Consider the following 5,715-nt stretch of genomic DNA (forward strand, 5'->3'; position numbering starts at 1 on the left):
CCGCACACAAACCGCGAGATCGTGACCTGAGCCGAAGTCAGACGCTTAACGGACTGAGCCACCCAGGAGCCCCAATGAGCCACTCCTTTTGCAAAATACCCAGGTGTAGGGTAGCTGCTGCTTACAGCTGGGAACACCTGTTGCCTTAAGCATCTGGCCGGTAAATCACCGAGTCCCCGGTTTTGCCTCTTGCAGTCACACCTGAGATGCTGGGGGCAAAATTAGCCTTTCCTAAGAACGGCCGGTGGAGGCTGGGGGCTCAACGTGGGGGCTCAAGGGCAGCTGGGGGCTCAACGTGGACGCCGCACCTCAGTGGCCAGAGAGGGTGCGGGCAGGAGGTCACGCTGACCGGGGACTTAGTGGCCCGCTCACCCCTCTGCTCCCACGTGAATCCCAGGCCCACCCGGGACCCTCTGTATCATGCAGATACCCTGGACTCGACGAAGTCGGGTGGCAAAGCACGGTTTCTTTGCATTGATGAGTCCGCGGATAATGTGCTGCACCTCAAACCTCGGTTGTTTTTACGTTACCTGCAGCTGTGAGTCGGCTTCTGGGATTCCCCCCTGCTTCACTCCGCCAGCGGCAGGGGAGAGAAAGCCAGCCAGATGGCACGTGCCTGGGTTCAAGTCCCCGCCCCTTGTGTACCAGTCCGGGCTCCTGTCCAAATCCCGTCCCTCCCTCTGCGGTCCCTTTCTCTCCCGTCCAGGGGGCCTGAAACCATCCCTGGCCCCGAGGAATTCTGACGAGGTCCTAAAGACACAACGTTCTTGGGAGGTAAGTTAAAGATTATTGAACCAAGCTGGCATCTACAGGCCAAAAGGGATATGAGCCGCGTGGCCCGTCTGAGGTCACAGGGGCTACCGGAAGGACACAGGATGTCCAAGGAGAGCCACTGAGTGAAGGGCTTTAAGCCTTGGCCCGCGTCCGGCTGAAGAACGTTAAATGGGGTCACAATGGAAAAGGCACATTTGGGGGACCTGGCTCCACCTCTCCGCAGGAGGCTGCTCCTTGGCCACGGGTAAACAGTTGGGCCTCAGTTTCCTCATCTGTGATATGGAGACAATAATAATACTTCCTGGGGCCACTTCCAAGTGAAATGAGGGAATGGGTGTGGAATGCCGCCCTCTGGGGGCAGCGTGCAGAAGACGTCCCGTCTTTCTGTCTGTCCCAGAGAGACCCACGACGTGGGGCAGCCTGGGGCCGAGGTGGGAGGCTTGACCTCCGCCTCCCACCGCACAAACTTCGTGGTGGTCGTCTTCTTGGAGATTCTGCTGCCCTCCCAGGTGGCTGCTCCCAGTCTATTTCTCATTTGACTGATTCAGGAGATGCTGAGAACTGGTCGCCACGGTTTCTTACTTTTCTCTGGACACAGAACAAATTAACTGGGTTTGGGAATCGGCCTTTTCATTATGTCCCCGGGGGGTGAGAAAGAACAAGGCAGAGGCAGCATTTGGAAAGTCTCTGACTTTCCAAGTCAGACGGTCCTCTGTCCTCCCACCCCCTCTGCCCCTCACCTGCTCGTTCTCAAAATAAATAAATACACTTAAAAAATAAAAGAAAACGGCTTACACCCTTGATCCACATTTTCGCCCAGAGCCTGAGCCAAAACGTGCTTCCTGACACTCCGTGTACAGATGTCACATATGGCAAAGGCAGGAGTGAAAACCTCTTCCAGTTGAGGTTATCAAAGAGAGCTTCCTGGAGGAAGAGATATGCGGAACAGTTCCTAAAGGTTGTATAGGATTTCAGCAGCTACACATATATGAGATCACAGGGAGGAGTGGACAATGTGTGCAGCTGAGAAAGGCACCTAGAAGAGGCAGTGAATGAGCCCATTTTACAGGAATTACACGTAGGGGCGCCTGGGTGGTTCAGTCAGTTAAGCGTCCGACTTTGGCTCAGGTCATGATCTCACGGTTCGTGGGTTCGAGTCCCACATGGGGCTCTGCACTATCAGCATGGAGCCTGCTTGGGACTCTCTCTCTCCCTCTCTCTGCCCCTCCTCCCCTCCCCTCCTCTCCTCTCCTTTCTCCATCCTCTTTCCTGCCTGCCTGTGCACTGGTACTTTGAGCTAACCGCTTTCTCGGGGCACAGCCCCTGCGGCCCCTGAGAAGTTCCTGGGGCCCAGTGGGGGCAGCGGCCAGGTTTCCTCAGCTGGAAACCCCCCCCCCCGGAACGGGGACATCTGTCAGTGCCGGTGTCGATGATGCAGATACACCATTAGCTGTTTGCCCTGTGAAACACACAGGCGGGGCAGGCAGGGTGGGTTTGACCTCGACCATGACCAAGGGCTCAGGGAGGGACAGCAGGTCCTAGTGTGGAGGAGCCACAGAGCTGAATACAGACTGAGGCCCTCCACTTTCTCCCAGTACAGGGATTCCTGGAGGGTGCCTATACTCTGAGGGACCCCGGGGGATGATGGGGTCATGGACGCGAGCACCACCGGGAAAGGGCAAGACCCCTGCTTGCTAGGCAGGTGGGGGGTTCAAAGTGTGGAGACTGCCTGAGCCCCACCCCTGCTGACAAGCCCGGCTCCAGAAAACCTGGTGAGGGCGAGCCTGGGGCGAGAAGGGCTGATGTGGGAAAAGCTCACATACTGCGAGGGCCCCGACAGGACACCGAGGGCAGCCCACAAAGCTGTAGGGAGGCATTCGCGATTGGGAAGAGTGGACAGAGGTGTCCCAAGGCAGAGCAGCCTGCCCTGCGGGTCCTGGCTCTCCGTCAGCCAAGGTGATCAAGCGTAGGCCTGGGTGCCCACTCAGCAGGGAGGCAGCGAAACCCCAGCCCCGGGCGGGCACCGAAGAGCTCAGAGTGTGGTCCCCAGACCAGCAGCTCGGGCAACCACATTGCTGGTCAGCCTTGCAGCGTCTGGGCCCTACCCCGGCCTTCTGCATCACAATCTGCACGTTAACGAGCCCCCAGGTGATCTGGGCGCTCACTGAAGGTCACGGAGCCCGGTCCAGAAATCGCTGAGATGCCTGCTTCCCTCCGGGGTCTGCTTCTGCTCCTGGCCCTGCTTGCCGGGGGTGGGCCTAGCGGGGATGGTGCTTCCCAGCTACCCGTGCACAGAGCAGGGAGCTCACCCTTGCCCCCAGCCGGCTCCTCTCCCTCAGCTTCCTGGAGGCCTGGGCTCGGTCCTCTCCTCTCCCCTCACTCTCTCCTTACTGGGAGCTGAGTGTGAACAGGTGTGTAATTGGACAGGTAACCGCAAAGGTAAAGAATGGAAGCCAGCTGTGGATGGGCAAGTTGGGAAATACCAGGAAGGTTCACAAATGTGGCATCCGGGGGCCCTCGGGACCTGCTGAGGGCTGGGTGTGGCTGGGGTCCAGGTTTCCTGGAGATTTCCCGGGATTTCAGGGAGCCAGCCCAAACCTCAGGCAGATAACTCAGCAGTGCACAAACCGGATTTGCTCAGCCCATCGGCTGGCAGAGTTGGTTCTCGGGGCTCGCCAGCTGGGGGCAGCACTGAGCAATGAGGCACCCACGTGTGTGTGTGTGTGTGTGTGTGTGCGCGCGTGCGCGCGCACAAGAGGAGGCCATGGTTGATAAGAGCCAGGAGGGAGGCAGAGGAGGTCCCTGGGAGCTGTCTCCAAAAATTTGGCATTGACACCACAGCTCTGTGCTGCCATAGGCAGAAAACCTCTTGCTTTGATAAACTGGTGACAGAGTAGCTACCTTTCATATCCACACTGTATCCGTTTCCTGGTACCACAAACGGGGGTGAGGGGCCCAAAACAACAGACCTGTGTTGTCTCCCATGTCCGGAGGCTGGAAGTTCAAGTCCCACTCTTCACCCTCACATGGTGTTCTCCCTGAGTGCGTGTCCCTGCCCAAATTTCCTGTTCATACAAGGATATGTCAGATTGGCATAGGGCCCGTGTCCTCACATGGTCTTTCCTTGGCACACCCTTTCCCTTCCCAGTGGGTCACTCTTGTGTGTCCTTATCTCTTAGAAGGACACCAGTGGATTGGATTCAGACACACCCTAAGGCCTCATTTGAATTGAATTATCCCTTAAATCATCCCTGTCTCCAAAGACAGTCGCCTTCTGTGGTGCTGGGATTAGGGCTCCAACATGCACATTTTGGGGCACAATTCAGCTCATAACAAACTTTCACATATCTTTTTGGGGGGGGGCGGGGGATACAGTTCAACCCCTAACACACGCCTTGTGGCATAGTTTCTTTTTTCCTTCAGGTCTCGAACATTTTTTCTCAGCTCCCACTCTGTGTCAAGCACTGTTTCAGGGGCTGGGGATAGAAAAGAGAAGCCAGGAACCAAAGCTCGGTCCTTCTGGGAGCCCCCAGGCTACAGGGGGAGGCACGCCAGTCCTGATAACTGTCATTAGAGGGCCCCAGTGTAGGGGCTTCAAGAGCCAAGAAGGGGCCAAATAGGCTCTGCCTGGGGAGGGGAGGAAGGCTGGAGTGGGCGCCTTCCAGACAGGGGCTGTACCTACAGATGCTCACAAGACCAGGGTGCATTCTGGAAGCCGCAGGTGGTGATGTGACCAGGGAACAGGGTGACTGTGGGACAATGGGTTCCAGGCAGGTCCAGCTTCAGGGATTTAAAGCGTAAATGTGGGGAGTTGGTAGGACAGTGGACATTGGAGTGAGTTGGTCAGATGTGACAGGGGATCGATGAGGGAGGGAAGGAAGGAAGGAAGGAAGGAAGGAAGGAAGGAAGGAAGGAAGGAGTGAATCCATTAGTCTGGTTCGTATGCCATGCTAGACATTATAGATGATTCAGAACAACTAAAAAGCAACATCTAATCTCCCAGAGGCCAGAAAGGTCAAATACTGTGTCCAAAGCCACCTCGCTAGGTAGTGGCAGAACCAAAATATGAGACCGTATCTAGGGACCCTAAAGCCAGCCCTCCGATGCTATGCCACCTACACCTTCTTATTTTCCACCTGATTCATTCAAGAAAAGCCGTTGCACAAGAAGGCTTTGTCCTGGAATCCCAACAGCTTCCCTGCTCACGCAGGTAGAGGTGGGGGTGGGGGGGTCCGGGAAGTGAGTGGGAGGCTCCTTCGCCCAAAGCAGCGCCCCTCCCCGCCTACCCCTGCGTTTCCTGGCCTGGCCACGGCTCTAAACCAGAGCCGCTCCCCTGCCTCGGCTGTGCTTCTAAATTGTGCCAAAGGCCTTCCTCTGGGGCCTTTTCAGGCTTTTATTGCAACCATCCATCATCAGCTTTCCTTCTTCCCTCCAGCATTCACCCCTTCCGAAAGAGCCCCTCCTGTCCTCATCCTCAGGGAGGCCCAGTAGGGCTGAGCCCCTGCTCGATGCTTCCTTGGCCTGGACGGTGTCTCTGATGGGTTCTTCCCAACAAAAGCATCTCTCCTGGCTCAGAAACCTGCCACTTTCCCTCTAGGACCCTGCCCTGGTCTCCAGTCCCATGGCTGTCTTTCTCTGAGCAGAGTGCACGGGGCGTGACCAAGCGCCTCCACCGCGCTCCTGGCCCCCCCGCTGGCCATGCTTCCTTCTTTCCCAGCTGCTTCTTCCATCCGGAACCCCCATAACTTCCTGTCTCCCCACCCCTTCTTCCTTCAGCCTCCATGCGTGGCTGGCATCTAGCAGAGGAAAGGGGTTCGTGTTTGTGGTACTTACACCTCATGTAGGTCTGTGCCTACGTGTGTGTGCATGTGTGTGCACACACTAGGGGTAAAGAGTGAATGCTTATTGAGCACCTACTCTGTGCATGTGTGTGTGTACACA

At 56.7% G+C, this 5,715-nt stretch overlaps 1 long non-coding RNA gene across 1 annotated transcript; it reads right to left on the bottom strand.

Annotated features, from left to right (window-relative positions):
- Window positions 1-279: 279 nt before the first annotated feature.
- On the bottom strand, window positions 280-5,508 carry LOC106987070 (uncharacterized). Its single transcript, XR_001432155.3, has 3 exons — window positions 5,217-5,508; window positions 3,744-3,839; window positions 280-1,362 (listed from the first exon to the last, which is right to left on the bottom strand). It is a non-coding gene; the product is annotated as an uncharacterized LOC106987070 (long non-coding RNA).
- Between the last annotated feature and the right edge of the window lie 207 nt (window positions 5,509-5,715).

The sequence above is a fragment of the Acinonyx jubatus genome, chromosome A3 (assembly GCF_027475565.1).
Source record: "Acinonyx jubatus isolate Ajub_Pintada_27869175 chromosome A3, VMU_Ajub_asm_v1.0, whole genome shotgun sequence".
Classification (NCBI taxonomy): Eukaryota; Metazoa; Chordata; class Mammalia; order Carnivora; family Felidae; genus Acinonyx; species Acinonyx jubatus.